Raw genomic sequence first — 27,567 nt, forward strand, 5'->3', positions numbered from 1 at the left:
CTTGGTACATGAGTGTGTGGTTAAACAAAAACTGCCCTTAAAAGCGAGCTGGCTGGAGATGGCAGAGAGTAATGGGTAGTCTACTCATTTTCTAAACCCTTGCCTCTACTCTGTGATTCGTTTACTACCCTGTAATTTGCAGAATCTGCCTTTCTCCCCAACCTGGAGAAATTTAGCTACAATTACTTACAATGTTTATGGCCCGACATTGTACCTGCAGCAATCCAGAAATACGTTATTTCTTTACATGCCTGCCCATTTGTCACGTTCCTCAACCAGTCCTGGCAAAAATTTCACTGGTGTTCCACAGTTCAGTTTAATTGCGTGTCTTTTGAAGACTTTCGGTACTATCCGGTGGAGTGAGAAAATCTGGATTCATAGATGGTCTTGATTTTTTTCTTTATATCTTACTTCCTATCACATTCCACAGAGAAGTGTCCCAAAGCAGATGAAGAAAAGCGAAGGCAAAAGTGTCAACAAAGAATAACTAAGAGAAAGCTGTAGCCCCTTCCCCTTCCCCAAGTGAAGGAGGATCATCCTGGCTGAGAGATAGGCCAGGAGTGTTATCTGGAGGTCCAGTTTCAATGCAGAAAGCACGAGTGACCAGGAATAGGGCAGGAACCGTAGGAGTCACATACCATTGAGAAGTTGTCTACAAAAATGATGCACTGAGATAAAGAATGTAACACCCAAGGCAGTTTGTTTGGATCCATAGCTAGACTTGCCGCCACTGCACCCAGAATTATTACTAACAAAAAGCAAAATATATTAAATTAAGTGTTCTTGGTCCTTTCAGTCCTCATTGCTTCATGCATCATCAAGTCAATAGCTGAAGTCTGATGTGTTGTTGCTTCTAACCCTTAATTTCTGAAGAGAGTCTCATTATTCATCCTTTCCAAACATAACTCTGTGTGTGTGTTTATGTGTGTAGGTGTATTTGTGCACATGTACATATGTGTGCATGCATACGGAGGCCAGAGGAAATTTTAGGGTATCACTCCTCGAGTGCCATGTGACTCTCTTGTTTTGAGACAGGGTCTGTTGATGGCCTGGAACTAGCAAAAAAAAAAAAAAAAAAAAAAAAATCTAAACTAGCTGGCCAGCGAATCTCAGGGAGCCACCTCTCTCTGTCTCCCAGGTACTGGGATTATAAAATCACCCCCCAAAAAATGCTTTCTGTTCAGAGAGGCAAAGCAGGTAACTGAAAAGTCTGTCAGTTTCTTAGCCCACGACCATCCCATCTGCTGCCTTCCTAGCTGTAAGGTTCAATGTGCCTGGAGTCCTTCATAACCTGGAATTGCCTTGGATTTTCAAAGTAAAGCATGGAAAAGAGCTGAACTGAAATATTAGTGATCCCCGAGAAAGCAGTGGCCAAAGTCTTTCTTCTTCCTATTAATCAGTAAAGCACGGATCATTGTTGCCCAGATAAACAAGGAAGGAAGGACAGAGCTCCAGGAGCCTGTGTGTTTCGTTGTCATACATTTGTTCATGCAACACTTATTAAGCAACTGCCAGTGCCAGCACCTATGAGTATATGCCAGCATCACAAGAGACACCAGCCAGCTGGGCAATGGTGGTGTGTGCCTTTAATCCCAGCACTGGCGAGGCAGAGGCAGACAGATCTCTGTGAGCTTGGGCCCAGCCTAGCCTACAGAGAAAGTTCCAGGACAGTCAAGGCTACAAAGAGAAATCCCGTCTCACAAAACCAAAAGAGGGAGAGGGAGAGACCAAACGGATGTGGTCCCTTTGCTAATGGACCTTGTGCTCTGGTAGCAAATATAACTGCAATGTAAAGCATATCACAAAATGTTCCTCACAACTATGGTGGAGACAGAACAAGGAACCTTGTCATACTGAGGAGAGTACACTAGAAGAGCCAACATCATGGCCTGGAGTGCTTAAGGATGGACGGGAAGGGAGCGGTACCTTAGTCAAGCAAAAGGCTGGATTATGGGATTTTAAGTTGTTAGGTTGGCTTTGTATTCTAAGAAAAACAAAATGCAACTCTGGGACATGTCCTTTTTCTGGTCTGTGTGATGACTATCATTCTTTTTAAACTCTTGTGTTTGTGTGTAGTACTGAGTAATTGAGACACTATTTTATGTGCCTCAGACATTTCAGTAGGAGGCTAAACGTATTAGGGTTTAACATAAACCGATATGTAACGTAATATAAATCTTTTAACTGAGAAATACATAAGTATTCATTGTTATAGGAATGTCTGTCAGAAAACACTCCACTCGAGGCTTCACGTGGTCACTACATGGAACAAAGAACTTTAAATGCATGTAACAAGAATGACTGTTTCCATAGTTGAAACCTGTCTGACAGGATTGACAGACACTGGATACTGATGTACATGTGAGGTTTTACTTCTATTTGGGAGAAGCATACTTGCATTTTGACTTTATGTCATTTCTTATGGGATAGACCTGTTATTCAGCTGGAACAACTTGTATTTGGGCATTTTCCTTATCTGCATGTCTTCCTGGGGTCTGTCTGTACCAAAGCTTCCCATGGAAGCAGAACTGCTTCAAGCTTCAAAGCTAGAGATTGTGGAATCAGGAAGCTCTTCAATGAACACAGACTCTGCCATTTTCTAGTTATATGACCTTGGACAAACTCCTTAAGCCTACTAATCCTCAGGCCTCCATTCTCTGAATGGTAAAATGGGGATAAAAGTGGTGCCTGCTTTTAAGACTTAAGAATTAAACATGGCCATGAAAATAAAAAGAGTTCCTGACAACAATTAACAGCTCTTCTATGTGACTTGTCATGCACAGTGATGGTTAGTGTCCAGCCCATGATGCTTAGGGTGATAAATAGCAATTTTATCTTTTGAGTAAGCTAGTCAAAATGCTTGAGAGATTTGCGAGAGAATTCTTTAAAGATTGCTGAAATTTAATTTGGTGGCACAATAATTACAATGGATAAGATGAACAAAATATTTTCTTCTGCTTTCTTTACAAAGGGTAGTGGTATTATTAATTATTTAAATAACAGCAGAAATCCCAGTGTTTATGCACCTCTGATTTGACTTTTTTAGCTTTCTCAATATTTGTCCACAGTAGATCAAGAACTCAATTTTTGGAGAGGCTGAGATTATTCACTGAGTAAAGTGTTTGCTGTACATGCATGAAGAATTGAGTTTGGATCACCAGTAACTACATAAAAAGCAGCGCATGGCAGCATACATCTATAATCCCATTGTTGAGAGACAGAGATAGGATGATCCTGGAGTGCTCAACAGCCAGCCAGTCTAGCCTAATGGTGAGCTCCAGCTTCATTGAGAGACTTAATCTCAAAACATATATGAAGAGCCATAGTGGAAGAAATCTCCATATCAACCTGAGGCCTCTGGCTTCTGTATGCACCTGCATGGGCACACACACACACACACACACACACACACACACACACACACGGAGAGGTGGGAGAGAGAGTGAAAGACAGACAGAGAGAGAGAGAGAGAGAGAGAGAGAGAGAGAGAGAGAAAGACAGAGAGAGAGACAGAGACAGAGACAGAGACAGAGAAACAGGGACAGAGATGGAGAGCCTCAATTTAACTCCAATGTTGTATCCTTTGTACTCTAAAATCTGATAACAGTATTTTTCAAAGTGTGGATTATTGGAATCACCCAGTGATCTTTAAAAGTTAAAATGCCTGGTTTGGACAAGTAGAGTAACATATAAATATTAAGAAAATACCCCACCACACTGATTGTTTATGAATACCTAAGCTTAAGAATGGCTTGACTGCAGAAGTAATTGTTCCACAAGTAAGCTGTGTTCTCTAAGGAGTTGCGTGGTTGGGATTCTTCTTTAAATGGTAACTTGTGTGAGGTGTCCTTGTGACACATCCTGACACTTGCAAAGTGACTGAAAGTCTTGGATCTTTACGTCTTAGCAACAATTTCCTAATGACTTTATTAATAGTGATTTACTAGTTTCTGAATCTTCAGAAACAATCATCTCTCCATAATTACTGTGACAACAGCTGAGATCTTACTCCTGGTTAGTGAAAAGAAAGCTGTGGATGGGGCAGAACTGAGTAATTGTCTTGTCAGGATCCACAGAGACCCCCCCCCCCCATGTAAACATCTCCATGGCTGAGCCCTTCCAACTGGACTTTCCCCTTCCCAGTTCAGAACACAAGTTCCTAGCATGTGTTCCCACAGCATCCCCATCTTTGTAACGACTCCATATCCGTTTTGATTCGGACCCGGTGTCCGATTCTGCTTCTTGAAGTACGAAGGTGGTAAATCATGTTTCATGTTTCGGTTTGTAAGTAGAGGAGAAATATATGTGGGAAAATGTCAGCGTAATTTAGAGTACGAGAGAGAGAAAGGGAAAAGTGCTTATAATTATATCCAGGGAGAAATTGCTTTCTATTGCTTGACCCTTAGGTAATCACAGACATGGAGGCAGGTGTGCTACGGAGGCAGCTCTGCTACCTGCTGCCTCGGTATGTCAGCTCTACAAGTATTCAGCTGGCTAAGCCACTTTCCATTGTCCAGGCAAAGATGACAAAGATTGATATTTTAAATTCTGTGGTTTGAGGATTGATTGATTGATTGTTGAGTGAAATAGGGACTAACTTCCTTTTGTTTTGTTTGTTGATGTTGTTTTGTTTTGAGACAATGTTTTACTCTGTAGCCCAAGCTAACTTTGAACTCACAGAAATCCTAGTGCTTCAACCTCTCCAACTCTAGGATTATAGACATGAACCACCGTGCTTGGCTGCTTACTTTTCTTTTGATTAAAATTCATTTTAGGAGATCCTTCTAGCTGTAGCAAGAGTCATGCCGAGTAGTAAATGTCATGATTACAACGGCAGAAACCCAGATCTTTTCAGTGTGAATCTACAGGTGGGTCTCCGAAGGCACCATTCCAGGAGGCTGGGAGGCTCCATCTGCTCCCTTGATCATAGAGGTTGCACTCAGTAGTTTGCCCCAGAACAGTGACTGGTACCCATGGGCTTTGGAGTCATGTCGATGTGGAGTTTGAGTTCTGGGTCCACCCCCCATCAGTTGTATAGTTCTTGACAAGCTAACTATCCTCATTTTCACTAACTGTAAATTGAATATAACAATAGCCGTGATGGGATCTGCAAGGCAACGGATGCGTCCTCAGTCTGGCCCACAGAAGCTCCATGCCCGTGTTCTTTGGCATTCTATAATTCTATTTGTTGCAGTCTTTTCATATATACTCCCCAAGTATTTTTAAAAATTAAACATGTAATATGTCAAAATGTTCCAGATGCCATATTCCTCATTTTCTTAACTTCACTGATTCAACAAATATTCCCCAAGTAACTATTGTGTTCAAAGATTGTTCTACCTTCTTAAATCAGAGAAGAAAACAAAGGAAGACAGCAGCCCATGGAGTCTGTGTTGCACACGAGAGCATAAAAACAATAGACAATAAGCAGAGTCAATAAGTTATTTCCACGGATTAAAAAACGAGATGAGTCTTATGGAGACAGGGTGTGGGAGTAGGAGCATTCCAGTTTTGAATGAGAACAGGAGAGGACTTCATGAAATTCGTTAGCATAGAGCCATGGGAAATGGTTTTTGTGTGTGTGTGTGTGTGTGTGTGTGTGTGTGTGTGTGTGGTCTGTACAATACTGGAAGTCTAATTCTATAATTTTAGACAGAAGTGAAAGGCTGGAAGGCCTAAAATAAGTGGGAAGTCATTCCTTAACTTCTTAAATGCAACAGGAACACAGCAGAGAGAACCTCATTAGTATGTGTGTGCTCACGAAGTGACAATGACTATTTTCTTTCTAGCCTCACTTTGTTCTTTTTTATAATTTTTTTATTTTTATTTATTATGTGCATTGAAGTTTCGTCTGCATGTATGTCTGTGTGAGGGTCTCAGATTCCCTTGAGCTCGAGCTACAGACAGTTATGAGCTGCCATGTGGGTGCTGGGAATTGAACCCAGGTCCTCTGTAAGAGCAGCCAGGGCTCTTAGCCACCGAGCCATCTCTCTAGCCCCTTGCTCTGTTCTTTAGGATCACAGGTTGTCCTTCCCTTACCCACTATGGTTCCACGTCTCAGGACTTTGGATGATAGATAATGCTATCAGTAAGAAATATGATAAATTATGCTATATTTATGTGTCTTGTAGCAGAGTTTATGTAACATCAACCTGAACACTTTACATATCATAAAGGCAAATGCTTTGTAACTCATAGAAATACCTGCAATTAAGCTTTAAATGCATGGTTAGATTTACTCTTAGGCAATTTTTATTAAAACATAGAACAAAATTGGTTTTACATCTTGATTAGGTAGGAGGAGCTCGGCAATGGTTTTCAGAGGCAGGGTCTGCCCCGAGCCGCCCCCCTCCAAACCTTATCCAGCCCCCTTGCTAGCTGTCATTTGACAGCTCTGTGCCTACGACTTTCTCAATTATGAATTGGGGGTGGTAAACGGTGTCCTTTCCACCTCTCTAATTCCATGAGTCTTTGAAAAGCTACAAGAATTTTTTTCTTCTGGAAACTAGCACAGGTATAATGTATAGACTATAATCTCTTGGCATCTGTTTTATTGAAAACTGTAATTAAGGTGATTTGTCCATTTTTGGATGAGAACAAAAATAGAGTGTGCTAATCTTCCATATATTATTTGTGCCTCTTTACCTTTCATTTTTATAAATGAGTAGGATAATATATTCTTGCCACATACTGTTCACCATAAGTCTTACCAAATACATAGAACTTCAAGACATTACTGTCACATGTTAGTTCCCACATACTTGATGTAGCTTGCTCTCTGTGAACCTACAGGTTCTTACATGTGATACATGTAAAGTCTTTGAGGCCTCAAATCCTTTAACCATCATTTTTTATGTCAGAATTGATTTTACCAGTAATGTGTTATAAGCTTCATTTTTATATAGAGAAAAATAGAAACGCCACCAACGTCCACTTAATGATTAAGAAACTACTTAGAGATAGAGATCAGTGGTAGAGTGTTTACCGAGCATGTGGAAAGCCCGAGGTTCAATTCCCCAGTACCTTCAACAATAAATAAATAGGGGCTGGAGACTTGGCAGAGCCGTTAAAAAACTTGTGCCTCTTCCAGAGGACCAGAATTTGGTTTCCAGCACCCATATCCAGGGCTTACAAGAGAGGATGAAATTCCTTCTTCTGGCCTTCATGGGTACTGAGTACCTACACAAACATGTGCATATATGCACAGAAAGACAAACTCATAAATTTAAAAAATAAATTTTAAATAAATCAATTATCACAAACTCAGACCTTTCCTTAAGCCTCTCAGTCAGGCGTTGGCGAACTCCTGCCAGTATAAAAGCTGGATCTGCGCTTCACTTCCTTTCTGTCTCCCACTGTGTATTTCAATATGATTTTTACATCTTTTAATGCTAAAGAAATGAAGAGAAGAATGATATCATGTAGCATGTGTGTATTATATGAAATTTCAATTTCAATGTCCATAGACCAGGGGGATTTTACTGGAACACTGATGCATTTGTATTATCTGCCCATGTATGTATGGCTGCTTTCTCAAGAAAACTGTTGTATATTTGCTACAGGATTGTATGGCTCTGAAACCCAGAGTGCTTATTTGTCTCCTACCAGGAAAAAAAAAGCTGATTCCTGGTCTAGATTATATGGATCTCTAGTCTCTTAGTTATAATATCTAATAAAATAAAGTTAAAAAACAAACTAAGCGTGTAGTGCCTGTTTTACATAAACTTGGGCTGGAACCCTTGTATAAGAAAACTACACGTCCTTCCTTATGCTGCTAAGCTTCTTTGTTAAAAGTTGGTTACACATTTGTTTATTTTATTGTTATTCTCATTTTTTCCACTTTCGTTCATTTCTCTTCACTCTACCAATATAACTAATTACCTGAGAATAAGTCACTAATCAAATGTAGATTTATTACCTAGATTGTTCAAACAAACACTTGATCGATCTTACACAGTAGTACAAAGTGCCAGCACAGAGGTGTGTCTGGACAGGAAACAGAAAGGGAAAGTCTGACTCACTTGAGGGGTTAGTGGAGGCTTCCAACTGAGGACCCAAAGAGAGGGTGCAGGCAGGGTGGTAGAAAGGAGCCAAAAGCATCAGTTCCATGTCACAGCCCTGTTTTCCAAAGCTTGTATGAGTTGGGGTGACTTTCCGAAGCTTCTGCCAGTCAGGATTCAGTGAATGAAACAGCCAATGCACTACCTTAAGATGTGAAGGACAGGGCAACTAGAGCAAAATCATGGGAAAGCCAGAAGAATGATCTATCTACTGGCCTAGCAAGAATGACTCCCAGAAGACTATAGAGTCCTTTCACACTGAGGCCACCAGTAGAGTGATTCTAACGAGACCATGTCGCTGCCCATTTATGAGAGATCAGGAAGACATCGTGCTGTGGCTGCCTCTTCATCTGCCTTTCAACACCCACGAAGCCAGAAGATGGACGCAGGAGCTCTGCTGTGGAAAGGCGGCTACAGAATCACTCACACAGCAAATCAGCCAGGAAAGCAAGGAAAGGACCGCGCCCTGTCTCCAGGTTCTTGATGTTAGAGGGATCCATCTCCTCCGCGAGGCCTGAGCTTTTGCTCGTATACTTTAATAGAAAATGGAAAGGATGTCTACTGCAGCGTAGCCCAGACTGGAGGATGAGCAGTCTGAGTCACAGAATCTGCCACGTGTACAAAATCAGTGACTCTGTCCAGTCGAGGATTTCCAAATAGTGTGCAATACCTAGAGCAGCAATGCATAAATATTCAGGGGTGTGGAGCCTCTCTATTTTTAACATGAAAATGCATAGCCCCCCCCCAAAAAAAAAGAAAAAAAAGAAAATGCATAGCCCCTGATGTGTAGAAAGAGGTTATGTTTTAGCATCCTGTATTGAAAAACACATTAGAAATAGTTAACATCTGAGTTAAATTTTGATTATTAATCATAAGACTAAATACACACATTGGGAAATGGCAATGATAACAACAGTATACGTAACTGCCTGTGTTTCATGTATTAACCCATTTGATTGTGACACATAGATGGTCAGTCTATATCACTTCTTAAGTCAGCAAAGAGGACATCGGCCACTTGTGCAGTCCACAACTGTTCCCAGTAGGGTCTTGAAACCCAAGTGTTTTAGCGCCATAGTTAGGGATGGTTGAGCCATATAGTACATTAAGGCGTATGATGACTGAGGAGCCTAAAAAAGGGAAAAAGCTGTAAAAGTATGCTAATTTATTTTGTTCTTAGATGCGAGGTGCTGTCGAGTCATGGAATTTATGCAAAACAAGGATACAACCAAATTTTCAGATCAGAAAGATTACTCAGCATAGACAAGGCAATGAAAGCTGGGGGAATAAAAATGAGGGCAAGGAGAAAACTAGAGGCAACTGTTTCAGTAACCTAGGCGAGAAAAGCAGCCCTGGTAAATATAGGTAATGGAGACGGAGAGATTCGGTACTTAGATATGGGATCAATGGCTTCATTTGTTTGTTTGTTTGTTTAGTGTAACGTAAGTGACTAATAGAAAAGTGCTTGGGTAAGCCTAAAATAACCCTCCCAGCTTCTGGAGCAATACAAACTAAAAGCAGAGATGAGTACTGAATTAGGCAGGATAGTCTGCTAACACCCCACATTTCTGTGGCATAATATAATAAAGATGCATTTCTCATTTGGATCCCAGACCAATAAGAGTAGATTATTTGGTGAGAAGGGACATCAATTATATTCCATGTGATTATTCAGACTGGGGCTATTTCCTTTCATTGGTCACACTGTTTCCTAGGACTGAAATTATACAGTTGAACTGCAAAGAGACCATGTGGAAGAAGTGTTCATCAGTCGTATTTGCATTTTGTGGCTAGAACTCAGTCACGTGGCTTACCTGCACTGGTCATGAGAAGTTTAGCTCTCCACTCAGAGACAAAAAGGAATGTTCCATTTCACAAAAGGCTATTCCATCTCTTCCATAACTGTATGTTAAAGAACAAAAAGATCTTAAGATTTGGAAATAGGGACGATGATGAATTTTAGGCATTATCTACATATGATTACTGCACAGAATGTGAGCCATTTGATTACACTGGAGAAATCCTGTGTTCCTGTAGTGTACAGAGTGGAAAAATGGGAAGGTGCAATACATCTGCTGAGCCAAGAAATAGATAACTGAGGACTCAGGAACCAGAGAGAGGAAATTTCACTGTCTCTAATAGGTCCATGGGTTGGGATACTCTCTCTGTTGAGAGACAGCTCGTTTGTCTTAAGATTCTGCTTGGTATGCAGGAGCAGAAACACGTGTTCTGTCTGCTAGATTGGTACACCTCTAGGGTAGAGGTGGATCAACAACAACCTCGTGCCTCTAAAGCCTAAGTTTTTATAGTATTCCACTTCATTCATCTTGCTCCCAGTCTACTAATCCAGCACATTCTAGCTCTCATCTTACTGGTTTTATTTTATTCTCATATTATTTATTTCGGGTTGTAGGAGTGTGTGCCACAGTGCACAGTACATGTGGAAGCCAGAGGACAGCTTGGGGGAACCAGTTGTCCTCTACTTCGACTGTTCGGGTTCTAGAGATGGAACTCAAGTCTTTGGGTTTGGTGGTAAGCACCTTTACCTACTGGCCTTCTTGGAGAAAGCACACTAATACCAGCACCGGTCTTCTCATCTTGCTGCTTCCAGCAAACTCTTCCTCCTTGTTCTTGTCATCATCCTGTGTTTTCATCATCGTCGTCATGTCATCACTGGAGCAACTTTGTGCCAGAGATGTCACATGTTCTTCAGTGCCACGACAGTTGCCCTTTACAGATACGCATACTGAGAGGGTGAGAAACTCAGTGCCTGGACCTCACAAGAAGTCATGATGAGCCTGGCTGAGCACACAGTCCTGCAGGACACCGGAGCACAAGCCCTGCCCACCACAGATTCTGAATCTGTGCATTTACAGAAGAACTTGAAAAGCATGACTTATGTCTTGATTTGAACAAATCTGGGTACATGGGCAAATGCAAGTCATTGGTCATAAAATACTCAGGACCTGGTGGTGAGTTACGGAACTTCCTCAAAGACCATTTGATCCAGTGAGGACTTAGCCAGGATACTAGGTTGACCACTAAGCCTCTGGCATTTCTACTTCTGTGAGTGTGTGTGTATGTGTGTGTACTTAAAATGTATTGATATGAACAAATCAAAGTAAACATGTTTTCTTCTAGTGGTAGTTTTATTTTCCCTGAGTGAGAATTTAAAATTGCTTCAATTGCATCTAAGTTAGTGAATAGGAAAAGTGCTCAAATGGCAACATCACTTGGAACAAATGTTCAGACAGCATGTACAGGATGACAAGGAGAGAATAGTTCTGTGTGCATCACAGTAAGCTATACAGACACCATTCCATAATGGCTTTTCATTATGGAAGCACATCCACTCAGTCTTCTCAGGTTAGTGCAGAGCCTTAAGTAAATTATCCCTTGCACAATGTACATTCCTTCGGTTTCACAATATTTCTGACCCCTTGAGTTGTGTTTTGTCATTTCTGCTGGTTCTTCTGAATTACATCACAGTCATGTTATAGAAAGAGTAAAAATGTAGGTCAAAGATTGTCTTCACAGTCCCACTGTGGAAACACTGTGGAAGACACAAAGGAAGGAATAATGGCCCGTCTTTGTGCAATATGAGAAGGATTGCATGGGTCGTCTTGAAGAATGTGCCATACATAGTACTAGGGAAGCTTAGTCAATATCAATGCTTTCCGGGTGAATTACACTTGAAGACCCACCATCTCAGGTGAGATGTAGTAAAGCCAGCTTTTGAACAGTATGCGGGTGATGACTATCAAGCACTCCCTCTTCTGTGGCGCCAACGACTGTCAGGCTCCTAACAGTTTGACATCTCATTCCTCTAAGGCCCCCACAGCGTGCTCTTGACAACTCCTCCTCCAAGAAAGTAGACAGACATTACCTAGAAGAGATCCCTGGTTCTACCCTGGATTTAAGGCTGTGACTCTGCAGGATTTGTCTCGCATTCTGAAGGCTCAGCTTTTTAATCTATAAGATAAAGGACTTGTGCTAGATCTCCAAGATCCTTTCAAGATTTAAAACACACAGCAGTACCCCACACTGTGTGTGGCTGGGGAGGAACTCCCTCTGAAAAACTGACTAGTATCATCCTTTACGAAGTGAGTGAGAAAATGACTGCCATCTTTATGATTACAACACCTCTATCGTGCCAGTGAAAATTTGTAGAAAACAAACAAACAAACAATCAAATACAAAACTTCTCTTTTCAGCCAGCCCTGTAGACCAGAGTCCACAACCGCGTTCCTTCAGGCCAACCAGATTCAATCTGTGGTGACTGCAGCTCCTCAACCCTGAATGCGTTCAAGTAAAATTTCTGCTTGTCTTGAGATCACAAAGCTCTTAAGGAGCCATTCTGGCTAGCCTAGAGGCAACACTGGTCTCTGCTGGAACCTGTGCCTGCTCAGAAAGACTTTTTGCCTCAGGGCTGCTGTGATTCTGAGGTACTGCTGACGCTGGTTAGTCTGCACCTGGAACTCACCCTATCTGGACCTCAATCCAGGGCCACTTACCCCAGAGTTCTTTTGCGCCTTTATCTCTTATTTCTACCTACATACCTACCTACTCTCCTCTCCCCTTGAAACCCATAAAGCAGTGATTCTCAACCTCTCTAATGTTGTGACCTTTTAATACAGTTCCTCACGTGGTGACCCCAAATCATAGAATTATTTTTGTGGCTACTTTATAACTGTAGCTTTGCTACTGTTATTAATTATAATGTAAATATCTGATATGCAGAATATTTGATAAATGACCTGTGAAAGGGTCATTAAAGCCCCCCCAGGGGGCTTAAACTCACAGTTGAGAGCCACTGCCTTAAAGGGTGTTCTTGCCTTTTATTGGTCTCTGAAGTATTTTGCTTAACCTCCATAATAACTTTAGATTTTTGCTCAAATTAAGAGCAAACTTATTTCATGCAACTACTGCTTGGCTTTGCCAATATATCTGAAGAAAAGAAAAATGAAATCTTGAGGCTAACATCTAAGCTAGACAGGGCAAAATCAAACAGCAAAATACCAAATTATTTTGGTTTATTCTGTTATATTACTGATCATTAAAAATATAATTATTTTTGGCTGGACATGGTGGCATGTACCTTTCCCTCCCTCTCTTTTGTTTTTTTGAGACAGGATTTCTCTGAGTAGCCTTGGTTGTGGTGGAACTTGCTGTGTAGACCATGCTGGCCTTTAACTTTTAGAGACCCTCATCTCTCCTGCCCAGGGCTGGGATTAAAGGCAGGTGTCACCTCCTCCTAGCTAGGGTAACTATTCTATTTTCCATATTTATAGACTTTTAAATCCTTCAGTTACTATGAATACTTTTAGGACAAGAAAGCTGGCCTTATTTATAACACCATGAATTCCCCTTTTTCCAGAAGCACATGGTAGGAGCCCTGCTCATCAGCCTGGTTTGTTCATTTGGGGATCTCATAACGTGCAATGAACTGCACTGAATTACTGGTTTCCAGTTTACAAGTTGCCTTTAAGAATATTGTCTCTTTTCGTGGAGCAAAGAGGTGAGGATTTTACTGAGCAGACTGTCAAAAGTTAACAAAGCAGAGGAAAGCAGAGGGCACCTGGAAGAACCTTTCCATACAAGCAGTCCTCTCTAGGGAAAGCCTGTCGCCTACATTGATGAGGAAGGAAGGTAGAGGTGAGCAGAACACAGAGCAATTCCTTGGGACCAGGGAGTGGAGTGGATAAATCCAGGTGTCTGATTCCTGTGCATGATTTTGTTAAAGCCTCCTGGGTGTTAGCAGCTTAGAACAGGTTGAAAGTCACCCATAGTTTATTCAAAGGAGGAAAAGAGCATGGACCAAGGAATTTCATTTCAGGGTATGAGCAAGAACGAGATGCCACACACCCTAGGACAGCTGTTGATCGACTATTTGTCTGCAGATACTGCTTTAAAAGAATAAGGAAGCTGGGCGGCAGTGGCACATGCCTTTAATCCCAACACTCGGGAGGCAGAGGCAGGCGGATCTCTGTGAGTTCGAGACCAGCCTGGTCTACAAGAGCTAGTTCCAGGACAGGCTCCAAAGCTACAGAGAAACCCTGTCTCGAAAAACCAAAAAAAAAAAAAAAAAGAATAAGGAAGTAGGTGAGACTAATGCAGGTGATGGGTATGTCATATAAATTTCAGGAGGAACGGAGTTTTATTTCTTCTGATATAACAAGTAGATTATATGAACAATAAGTAAGATGAGGTGGATAAAACAACCCAATTCTCGATAAAAACATATTTTACATCATGATTATAGACACTTCTTTAGCATATAATTTGACATAATTATTGGCTCCTGCTACCAAAAATAATGCGTTTTTTATTTAAAAATGCCTTAAAGGCAAGACTATGACATTCAGAAGGAAAAGTATACCACCTGTTTTATGTGACAGCAATAATTTATTTTGCCAGACTCATCAAATTAAATTATCCTGGGCTGTAATTTTTATATGTAAACACTTTAAAAAAGAAATCCCTATTTACTCTATCAGACTTTGAAACCACTTGGATCCAGAGAATATTTTTAGATGTCAAATCCTAGATAAGCGTTTGAAAGCTGTCTGGGTGGCATAACTTCCATAGTATTTCAAGACAGGAAACAGAATGTGGACTGGCTCCTGGAGGCACAACGCCTTGGAATGAGCCACACTGCCTTCAGCACAGCCCGACTTCTGGACAACTCCAGATCTGATGGATTTCAAATTTTCTGCTTTGAGACAAACTAACCCAGGACAATGGCTATGTTCTGCTTTGTCTCAAACTGGTATTTTAGTTCAGTTGAATATTTAAGCTCTTCTTAGTTGGCTCTAGTTTTCAATACCAGATTTTAACTGCTATGAGCTCCAGAGCTTCCTGAATATTGTATCATCCAGTACCTACAGTACTACCTAGTATGTGGTAGGTTTCTATTATAAATATTGACCACATCAAGATGGTATATGAAGATAATGCCAATCAATCAAGAATTCTGCTCACCTGACATCCAAACTCTCCTGAAATAGTTGGTGTACATCCGGATAAGGCTACCAAATTGACAGTTGAGTTCTTTTTATCAATTCACTGTTAGGTTACCTTGTTCTTAAGGTAATCTCTGGTCCTAAGCTGTGACTATACCAGTAGTTTACAATTATCTCTTTCAGCTCCATAAAAATATTGTCTCAGTACAAGTGACTTTAAGTGCTAGAAATCTTGATACAGTTAATATTGATACCGTAATAGTGGTTAATTTTAATATCCCTTACATCCTAAAATATAGCTTGTATTAATTAGTTTTAAGATCCTGATAACATAAGGTATAACTGTTGAACTGAAAATATGTATTCTATCGATCAGAATCACCTTTTCTGGACTATGAGCTAAAACTAGAGTGTGAATTGGAAAGCCCTCAAAACCACTCCGAATCCTGAGTGTGGGGACAGCCGTGTGTGGTAGCAGGTACAGTAGTTGCTTATCATAAGGCTGGTTTTGAAAACAACAAATCAAGTTGGACCTTGGCAGTGGCTCTGTTCTTCAGTTAGCTCCCCTTGTCTCTTTTTTGCTTCCAGAAACATGGCCTCCAGTATGTCTGTGTCTTTGGGTGTCACCAAGATGTTCAGTAACATGAAGATGCAGAAGTCCTCGATCCCAGGGGACGTGAATTGCAAGAAGACAATGTTCTTTGCTTGAGGGATGGAAGGAGACTGGCACAAAACCCTGGTAGGTGAAGTAGGGCAAACTGTGCGTGGCCCTCACTCACCTTTGTCAAAAAGCTGCTTGGCTAGCTGTGCCCTCTATGACACAACCTACCAGACCAAGGAGAACAAAGAAAGGACCCCATGGGTCATCTGGGTCCCTGAGAGTGTTCTTCTTAGGAGCAAAATGATCTATGCTAGTTCCAAGGATGCCATCCAGAAGTTGACAGGAGTCAGCAAGAATTACAAGCAAGCTGAGAGGAGGTCAAGGCAAACGCCACTCTTATCTCCTAGGAATGTGAGCCTTTGTGACCAGCCCCCAGCCCCCTGCCTGAAACATCCACTAGCCCAGACCTGCCCTCCCTCTGGGACCTGCAGGTTGTCCAGTCAGACTGGAGAGGCCTGGGAGAATTCCGGCAGAAAAAGGGCAGTGCCTTTGTCCCACTTACCTGAACAGTCCTCCCCGGCGCCTGGACTTTGCGTCTCTATCATTCCTGATGGCTCCAGCCTTCCCCAAACTACGTTTGATCTTCTCATTCCTCTTGGATAGAAGCAAAACAAGTTTGTCTCAGTCAACCAGTGGGAGGAGAAACTGGTTTTTCTGTTGTATGTGGGAGAGAGTTTGGAGGTCAGAAAAGGAAGGTGGAAAATGTTGTAATTGCATAATCTCAAAAAAACATTATTTGAAAAAAATCAATGTAAGAAACACTAAGAAACTTACATTTCAATACATAATTAAAATGCTTGACCATCCTGGTACAGGAGCTCACACCTGTAACTCTAGCACCTGGGAGGTGGTATCAGGAAGATTGTTGCAAGTTTAGAGTGGGTAGCCTGAACCATAGAGTAAATTCCAGGCCAGCTTAGGCTACAGCTTAAAACTCTATCTCAAACAGAAAAAGAGACTTCACTATATAAATATATAAAATCTTGCAAACTCACAGGAAAATAAGAAAAGTTTTACATGAATTTCTCTTGGCCACAATATACATAAAAATTTTAAAATCAAAATTAAGCCGGGCGGTGGTGGCGCACGCCTTTAATCCCAGCACTCGGGAGGCAGAGGCAGGCGGATCTCTGTGAGTTCGAGACCAGCCTGGTCTACAAGAGCTAGTTCCAGGACAGGCTCCAAAGCTACAGAGAAACCCTGTCTCGAAAAAACCAAAATAAATAAATAAATAAATAAAATAAAATTTAAAATAGGTTAATCCCATATTTATTGTTAATTTCTAAACGCATTGATTTGATTTCTCTAAATATAATGTATAATGATATTTTATTTGTTTTAATAAATAAAGCTTGCCTAAAGATCAGAGGGTAAAACTAAGCCACTAGAGGCCAGGCAGTAGTGACACACCTTTAATCCTAGGATTTGGAAGACAGAGGCAGAGGGATCTCTGCGAGTTCAAGGCCACCCCGGGCTACAAAAAAATTAATGCAGAAACAAATCCAGGTGATGGTTGCTCACACCTTTAATCCCAGCACTGTAGGGGAAATATAAAACAAGAGGAGATGGAGGCTCGGGGCTCTGTCTGCAGCCACCCAGCCTTAGTAGAGATAAGATTTCTCTAGTGACTTGGCTGTTTTTTGTTTGTTTGTTTGTTTGTTTGTTTTGATCTTTAGCTTGAACCCCAATATCTGTCTCTGGGTTTTTATTATTCATGCTACAATAATGCCCACCCCACAAATGATGGTATTTTTAATCATTTTGAAATGTTAAAAAAAGCAAGTACATATAGAGACCTAACATCCAAAAGAATAGAGACTAGTAAATATAAAAACATGCATATTACAAAAATAAAAGAAATATAACAAAAACAATATTCCTAATACCCAAATGGTTAATTTTATTTCTAACCTATCTCCTTGTTGAGTGGGCATTCAAATGTTTTCTCATTTGGGAGTGCACATTAGTAGATGACTTCTGGGCAGAAATTTGGCAACAGTTAAAAACAAACATGGAAATATTCATATGTTTTGACCCAGCATATCCTCCCACAGATTTCCTCTTAAGGAAACAATAAACGATGTGCATAAATATTTCTAAGAATGTTTGCCTTAATACTACTGTGCTTGCAAAAATTAAAGCATAAGTTGTATATTTTGTGTAATTAGTGGGATAAATTATTGCTAGTGTTTCATGTAATAGAATGTTAGTGACTAAAAGCATTTTTCAGAGTACATACAGATAGAGTAAAATGCTCAGAGCTGTCTTTTGATTGGAAAGGGCAGATTATAGCTTTAATAACTATTTTTTAATCTAATACTAGGTTTCACAATGTTCACCAAAGTGTCAAAAATAATAACATGAAGAATTGTTAGATTTATCTACGAGTAGTAGGATATTTTTTAATGGTTTTTTTGAGCCAAGGTTTCTCAGTAATTATGGAGCCCGTCCTGGAACTCGCTCTGTAGACCAGGCTGGCCAGGCTGGCCTGAAACTCAGAGATCTGCCATAAAGATATGCATCATCACCGCTTGGCTAAGTAGTAGGATTTTTTAAATGTATTTTATGTTTAAAATAGTGTGTGTTTTTCAAGTAAATCTACAAACAGTAGAATTACACATTCTACTGTGGTAGTGTACAGTGAGTTCGAGGCCAGCCAGTGAATTCCAGGACAGCCAAGGTTACACAGAAAGACCCTGTCTCAAAAAACAAAACAAACAAAAAGATAGAAAGAAAAGAAAAATGAAATCATATAATTAAAGGAATTACTCTTAAGATGGCTTCGCACTTGAAGTAACATGTGATCTGACTTCTAATACAGTAAGGAAGTAGAAACAAATATTCATTTAGTCCAGTTTAAGAACTTTAACATTAAATAGAGTAGGTGTTAATGATTCCAGTTAGAAAAAAAAGAAATTTAAGATGAAAAAGACTAAATGACTTCCCACAATCAGTTAATTCGACAATCATATTTTATTTTTTTCTGAGTATATAGTAATTAACTATGAATTGGATTAGGCATTTAAGCATGAGCTATAAAAGCTTAAAAATTATTCCCAAGAGTTTGCAATCTTACAGTAAGTGACATTATTTCTAAAATTGATGTTTTTCAATTAGTGGGGTAAGTGCTGCTAGAGATATGCAGGAGGCACTACACCAAAAAGATTAGTTTGAATTGTTTCAGGTTACCAATCTTCAACTAGTTCTTACCTACAAAAGATAGTAAATATATAAATAATAAAGGTGATATCTCTTTATACTGAAGTCTTTGATCTTGCTATGTAAACCACACCGGCCTCAAATTTGTTGCCCTCCTGCCTCAGTTTTTCAGGGATTATAGGTACACACTACCGTATCTAGCAAAAATATCATTTTAATATGGTCCATTTTAGTGTAACTTCATTGAGTGATAATGATGAGAAGATTCTTGACAGGAGAGGAGGTTATGAGATAAAGATATCTTCATGTAGAACCAGAGGGAAAAACACAACAAAATGAACATAGAAAGTTAATATAAAGACTTATTAACTGGGACAGGAGATATGACAAATGAGGAACAGAGTTATCAAGACTACAGACACAGTAGATACCACCCACCCTTTAACAGTGGGGTAAAGTGTCCAGGAAGAACTTTTTTTAAACTCTGTCCCAGTTTTGAGAACTTGTTGAAGATGTCATTAACATGACTCACTGCATTGCAAAGGTGAGTGAGAAAGCCCTTGAATCATACCTTCTAGGGTACAGGGGAAAGCTATCCATAGGCAAGCGTCCGAGGAACAAACAATCCAAGCCAATACAAGGGACGCTCCTGTCTGCCGAAGGGGCTGGAGGAGCCACCCATAAGCCAGGAAGTGGTTGCCTGGTGTTAGAGAAGCCATGGGTGCCTAAGTGGTAGAACAGCGTTTAGAACAAGAAAGATAACCCTTCCTCCTACAAGCGTTCCACTCTTTTGATGGACGTTAGTGTGATGTCAGTGGCAAAGAAAAAGTATTTAAAAAACCAGATGCCCTTAAGCAGCAGACGGTGAAGGGGGCTTGGATTCTGTGTCCTCAGGTTGGGTGTGAAACTGAAATGGTGTGAATCTGTATGTGTGTCAAGGCAGCCATGAGCTGAGCCCTATCTACTTACTCCTCATTGGCTAGAGAACCGTGAGGGAAGTCACAGCGTTTCACTATGGTGCTGACTAACAGAGAAGTATCCTGTCCAGGTTACTGATCCTGAGAGAATTACAGCCTGAATTTACACTGTCCACATGGTCCAAAAAAAAAAAAAAAAACTTCAAACTGAGACCATGCTTAAGGTGATCCCTGCTTGGTAGTGTCTCTGAGGAGTTTGGGGAAAGAAACCCTCTGGGAAGGTTGGTGTCTCAAATCCAGGTTAAAACAAACAAGCAAACAACAAAAACAAAAACCGAATAGACAAATGCCAAGAATTACTAAATCACTGTCAAAAATCACAAGTTATGTGGCTGGGAAGATGGCTCAAACACTCATTGCACATGTGTGAGGAACTGAGTTCAGATGCCCAGCACACACATAATGTCTGTCACCTCTGGTGGCCTACCAATAATCTTGTACTTAAGAGGCAGAGATAGGGGCTCCCTCAGAGAAGGTAGCAGGCCAGCAGTGTGGCTGACTAAATCAGCAGGCTCTTGAGACAGCAAGAGACCTTACATAAATTTAAAAAAAGAAAAAGAAAAGAAAAGAAACCGTGGAAAAGCAGTAGAAAAGACTCTGACATTATTCTCTGTCCTCTACATAAGCATTCATGAATTCATGCACACCAATGCACACATATATGCACCCACGGGTGCAAACACACACATACATACTTGTCAAAAAGATGGTAAAACACAGAAGGGCCCACAAAGTACAGGAATTAGCAGAAACAAACTCACAAAGGCTTTAACTATGTAAACTGTCAAGAAAATCGATGCATCTAATATAAGTTTAAAATAAACAAGACTGAACCCAGAATTTTGAACATGCCTATAATCCTAACATCGAAGAGGCTGAGGAAGGAGGATTGTTATCCCTTCAAAGGCAGCCTGCCCCACATTGTAAGAACCCTTCTCAGAACAAATGACAACAACCGAAACAAAGAGGGAGGATAAAAGATGACCAAGATGATCTGAAGATGAATTATATAGAACTTCTAAAAATGAAAGTTCTAATGCTTAAAAAAATTAACAATTGATTTAAAACATTTTAAGAAACTGAGGAAGAGCATTTGTAAATTATGTGACCATACGGCTTAATATAACTTAAAAACAAAAATTATACACAAAACAAATATAAGTTCTTTCTTTTCACAAAGGGAATAATAAAAGTGTTAAGTTTATCTAGAAAAGGAATGTCATTTTCATGAACAAAGCAAACTATACTCATCATCAACACAATTGAAAATAATCTAAGGCTGTTAAATAGCATGGGTGGACTGCCTGTTTTGCAGCCAGAATTGTGGCCTCAGAGGTGGGTTTGCAAATGGATTAACTATATCAACTATAAATCTGTCCCTCAGAATATGCTGGAAAATTGCTAAAAGAGCTATGGTAACATCATTAAAAATCCACTAAAAACTTAGAGATTTTGCTGTGTGCTGGGCCTAATGAAGTTGTAACTGTTTTGCCCAATAGAAGCAGCACAAGAAGTCAGCAGAAGGCAAGCCAAAATCTAGGTCAGATTAGGGAGCCAGAAGAAAAGTTACACTTAACAGCACAAGGAAGTAATTCAAATTAGCATCTCAGTGTCTCTGTTTAAGGATGGGCTGGTGTTTGAATGGATGTTAAGTTAAATGTTTTAAGGGATAACATGTAACATGCATACTTCAGTTCAAATGGCAAAGCATTTTCCTCCCTATCAGGAGCGTAGTTTTTCACACAAGCAAAATTGAAGGACGTGGTAGGTATACTGCTACAAAATTTCATTACAGAAGTTATCCTGAAGCATGGACATCCACTCCCATCATACTGAGTACAAACACAGAGGAGCCTGTATTAGTGGTGTTCAGCATTCTTTCTCCTTCACAACGGTCTTAAGGGACCCAACACCACGCAACACTGGGAGAAAGGGGCATTTATCGAATGTGCATAACTCACCATCAGGGTCTCTCGGAGGTGACCTCAGTTACTATATGACCATAGACATTTAGCTTTATGGCCATTAATTTTCTCATTGAGTTGAGTTCCCTCGAACACACAATGCATGGAATGAGAGGTCATGCGGAGTGGAGCAGTGAGTTCTAACAGCTTTCTCATTTTCATCCTGGTTTCCCCGTGAATTCTGTGCTTTCCGCGGTGTTGGTCCCCGTTCAATCTTTCTCTGAAGTGTTTTTGTGTCTTATGATCCTTGGATATAGAGAAGAGACTCAGAAAATAAGTTAGTAAATGCCCATGATTGTATTTTTAAAAGAACTGATTAACCTGAAAAACACAATGAATTCACATACTATCAGCAGACCTAGATTACCTAATACTTTCAAGATATCTACCTTTATTGAGATTTAGGATTGGAACTCCATACTAATCCTTATGCAGGCAAGCTTTCAGAGTGGCCTTTGTAAACTGTTGTCCAATAGGTCCCAGACACAAAGTTTTTGTTCTGTAGGCCACTGATCTATTGCACCTTGTGTCGTTGTATGTAAATGAACCTAAGAAGGCATTCATAGGCAATACAGAAACAAGCGAAGGTCCAATAAAGTATGCAGTAGCAAAAGCTGGTCACTTGACTGTAATTTGCTGACCAACGAATTGCGCAGCATGAAGTTCTGAGTCGTATCAGTCTCAAGTGTTCTTCCAAATTCCCTGACACAGTGAAATGTGTTCAGGGCCTTCCAGACTTGTGTTTAGTTTATAAACTGACGTGATACCAGATGAATATTTAATTGTTCAGAATGAATTGGCATTAGTGGCCATAAAAAGATAAGTACAGTGTGTGGTTATTCAGCAAATATCATCTGCGTCTGACTTTGTTGCAAGTACCCGAGGGATACCAGGAAAAGAAAAAGAAAACACACACAAACAAGCATTAAGTGCCATTGTTAGTTACTTGTAAGAGGCAAAAGGAACACTAGAGAGTGGTTTGTGACCTCTACACATTTTACTGACCAGTCATATTAGATAAAATGTTTTTAAACATTTAAAACATGATAAATTAAGTTAAATGTCAGAAACTATGAATATCCCTGCAGCAAGAGGGATAAGATAAATCATACTGTAATTGCTAAGAACTGTCATCTGGTACGTGTAAAAGGTTTACTTAGCTGAGCTGGGTGGTGGTGGCGGCACACGCCTTTAATCCCAGCATTTAGGAGGCAGAGGCAAGTAGATCTCTAAATTCAAGGCCGGCATGGTCTACAAGAGTTAGTTCCAGGACAGGTTCCAAAACTACAGAGAAATCCTGTTTTGGAAAAAAAATTCTTAGCCGGACATGAGGGGTCATGCCTAAAATCCCAACACTCAAGAGGCTGAGGCAAGAGATAGAAGTTGGAGATCAGTTTATGCTACCTAACCAGACATTTTGTCTAAAAAAAAAAAAGCATTTAATATGTTTTGAAATCGTGTTATTTGTGTCTTTGTGGCCGTAAAAATAAACTACAGTTCTAGACATCTTGTCATCTTGATGCGTCCAGTCCTGACTTGATACTTGCAGTCTTAGACCCGGACTGCTGGAAAGGGCTACCTGACTTTGGTTAAGTTTTTTTAAAAAATCTTTATCTGAAGATACTAAAGGTATAAAAGGCTTAGGAAAGTCCATGCCTGTCTCCTGGGTATCTTCAAGAAAGAGGTCAAAGTTGAATGGTTGAGAGAGGGTCTATATCATTGTTCCTTTAACACAATCTGAAGTTATCTTCCAGATTTCAGATAAATAGAATTTAAAGGAGTCATCCCACACAGCAAGATTGAGCAAGCTTCCCGAGTCCAGGAAATTCTTGCCCTTATCTGCTCCAAATCATGGGGGCCTTGAAACATTAGGACTTTTGCCTGGCTGCTTTATCAAGGGTTCAGGCCTCCCTGGGAATGGCGGTGTCTTTTCTACTCACCTTCCAGCATGGGAAGGGGTGGAAGGTGTAGGAAAGGAGTAGAAAGAAAGGCAAACAGTATTTCCCTCTCATGCAAGAGGAGATTTGAGGAGAAATAGTTACAGAGGTGGGGAAAGGACTGCTCGGCCCTTGTGGTAAGGCCTCAGAGTCAGACTGTGGCGGCCTCAGGCCATCTACCGGATCCACTTACCTGGCGTCTGTTGCGAAAGCTCTGGAATGCTCGCTTGTTTTTTCCTCTTAGATCTGGAAACCTCCGAAGAGGTCTCCAGTGAGTTAGACCCCAGGCCAAAGTGCACAACTCTCAGTAACTTAAGCATCCAGTCGCAACTTGGAAAATTCGGGTTCCTGGGCTCCCACAAACCTACCAAATTAGAAGGGCTGAGTCAGGGGAGGGGGATAACTAAGGGGCAGGCTTTAATACGCCGCAGAATTTGTTTTGTTTTGTTGCTTTTTGTTTTGTTGTTTTTTTTTATTAATGTTCCAATTGTTGTCAAGTGTAGTAAAGATAAAAATTTCTTCTGTTTCCAGAAACACTTTTCTAACTAATCCTCCTGCACAAGGCAAAGTTTAATTCTCAGCATCAGCAGAGTTCCTGTGTCCCAACCTGGGCTGCTCTGAAGGACTATGCTCAGCTTCTGGAGACCCCTCTTGGCCAAAAGTTGGTAACAGAGATGGAGCTGAACTAAGGAGTTTCTTCAAATCAAGATAAGCATGTTGTATAGGATTTAAAAAGCCAAAGTGCCATAAATGGGGCTGTTAACCTAGGATCCACAGGTAAATAATTGAAAATAATGTCTTCTTCCTACTGTGTTAAGCAATACCTATGACAGTCACCAACAGAAACCAAGAATGGCAGTGTTTTCTAACCATACTTCAGTTGTTATCAACAGCTTGAAGCACTGTCTGTTTTCATTGTTACTTCAAATTTTTTTAGGTTTGTCATAAGATTTTTTTGAAATTTTCTTATTATTTTGAGAGTATAATATAGTTGCATTATTTCCCAATTCCCTTCACCCCCCAAACCCTCACATACATTCCTCCTTGCTCTATTAAAATCATGGATTCTTTTTTCATTAATTGTTGTTATATATATACACATATGCATATGTATATTCGTATATATTATTAAATACATAAATGCAACCTGCTTAGTCTGTATAATGTTACTTGTACATATTATCTTTTAAAGAATGTTAGCAAGAAACATAGCTAGTATTTTGTCATTCATTTTTAAAGTATTTTGAAGAGAGTACATAAATTTAGTTGTTGCTTTTGTGATCCTGTGGTTTTATTATATACATTGACACTTATTATCAATATTATTATTGTTGTTGTGAGACTTGGTCTCATGTATCCCAGCTTGGATTCCCCCTCTATTGCTTCCCAATTACTGGAATTACATATGTGTAGGAGTGCACTACATGCATACCGGCCCCCCTTATACGGTGCTAGAGATCAAACTAAGGGACTTTGTGCCTACTTGGAGAGTGCTTTACCAAGTGAGCTACAGTCTCAGCATTTTATATGAATTTATACCTGAAGCATTTTATAGGCTTCACCTTCTCAAAAAAAAATTATTTCAGCCAGGTGGTGGTGGTGCACGCCTTTAGTCCCAGCACTCGGGAAGCAGAGGCAGGCGGATCTTTGTGAGTTCGAGGCCAGCCTGGTCTACAAGAGCTGTTCCAGGACAGGCTCCAAAGCTACAGAGAAACCCTGTCTCGAACCAACCCCAAATTTATTTCTATATTATATTGTGCTATTTGAATTCACATAGGGTTTCCAGAGAAGCATGTGGAATATACAAAAGGTGAGGGAACCACGCTCAAAGGGGACCCTAAATTATCAAGTGGTTTTCAAACAATGAGCACAAGGCACTTTGAGATCCAGTGGCTTTAACTCTGTGTTAATCATTACCAGTAACATAATGGAGGCTTCCCAAGTGCTACCTACTCTTTTCAGACCAAAGACAAACGTTTCTATGACCTTCCTCATTTTGTTAGCTTCATGGTAGCCAACCCTGGCAGCTCACAGGAGCTACTTCCTTGGCCTTGACTGGCAGCCTGCATACAGGATGTCCTGCTACTGTCTGTCTCACGATCCTTCAGTTCTCTACTTATTTCCTGAACGTTAACCTAACAAAGGTACTTTGCCCTCTGCGTATTTTAAGCGTTCGCTTCTTTGTGGAAGGGAACTATGAGTTATGTTTCCTACCAGGACAATGGTTCTTAGGTTTCATGCTTGAGGCCATGGATTAAATAAGCATGAATGCCAGGGTTCAAATCTTTTCCCCGCCATTCATTAGCTGGTTGACTCTGGGGGAATTGGTCTCTATGCCTGTTTCCTTGTCGGCAACGTGAAGATGATACATGGTTGCACCGAGGACAGTACTTGGCATATAGAAGCATGCGGCAGATGTTAGCTGTTATGGAATATACAGAATTCAGGGACACGGTCCAAACTCCTTATTCAGAGGCTCTGGGATCTTGGCCATCTGCATTTTATCAAGCTCCACAGGTAATTTAATATGGTTTAGGGAAGCCTACTTTTTTTTTTTATTATTGTCCCCTAAGCAGTCATTTCAAATATTTATTCCCTAACTGTCTCCCATGAAATTTTAGTGTCATAGATACACATATATGTTTGTGTACATGGCTTTGTAAAAGGGGACACATAATTGCAATGTCTAGGTTTGTATACCACCCCACCACAGCCAATGTTTATTAAAATCCCTCCTACTTAAGAGACTCTGCTTCAAAATGGGATGATTCTCCATCTTGACTATTCATTAGCACGGGATAAGGAAGCTTTTAAAGGAATATTCATGCATGTGATACACCCCATACTAAGTAAGTTGGAACCTAGAGAGGTGGGCTTCTTAAATATCTCTACGTAGCTGCAGCCTGCAGCCAAAGGTGCCAAGTACAGCTTTGGAGTTTGACATCATCTTCCAGGAGATTAATATCTAGTCAGCGAGCAGACCTACAAACATGAACATAAACAATGCAGAACTGAATGGAACAGTGAGTGTTGCCAGAGGTCCGAAGTGGGAGAAACCAATACAGTGTTCAAATCGGCTGGATGCAGACACTGAGTAGGACTGGGCAAAGTCAATGGAAGAGAATTTTCCAGTTTCTGTAGGAAAAGTAATGTAGCCAAAGATATAAAAAGGATATAGGGGGATCTAATGGACTGAGTAATGCTCCCCAAAAGTATATCCACCTGATACCCATGCAGCTGACCTCTTTGGAAAAAAAGATCATTTGGGGTGTAACTGAGCTGAGATCTCAAGAGGAAACCATCAGTAGAGTGGGCTCCAAGACAAAGAAAAGTGTTCTTAAAAACAAAGAGAAAGAGAACAAAGGTCGTGTGAAGACAGAGGCAGCGATGTAAGGCTGTGTCACTGAACAGTAAGGTCTGCCAGCGGTCTCCAGAAGCTTGTGGATGCCATGGAGGGTTGGTTCTCAGCTATACCTTTTGCAACGAATACCCGCCCCCCCCCCAACTCATCTCAGGCTCTTACATCTAGAACTGTTTATCTAGATCCACGTTTGTGTAAGCCACCTACCTGAGGTCACCCCCATACACATCATGGCCCTTTGAAACTAATACCCTGTGTGTCACAAAATTCTGGGGCCATAAAACCGAATAATTATCTGGTTCCTTTATGAAGAGTTCAAGTCTCACTGGAGTGTTGCAGAAGATGAGAAGTAGGAGAGAGATCTCAGGGAAGAGGAAAATGTAGTCAAAAGTTTCAAGGTGTGTGTGTGTGTGTGTGTGTGTGTGTGTGTGTGTGTGCAATACATTCTGATCAAATAAAGGGATTTGACTGAGTAAAACACAAAAT

This window comes from Arvicola amphibius, chromosome 10, assembly GCF_903992535.2.
Source record: "Arvicola amphibius chromosome 10, mArvAmp1.2, whole genome shotgun sequence".
Lineage (NCBI taxonomy): Eukaryota > Metazoa > Chordata > Mammalia > Rodentia > Cricetidae > Arvicola > Arvicola amphibius.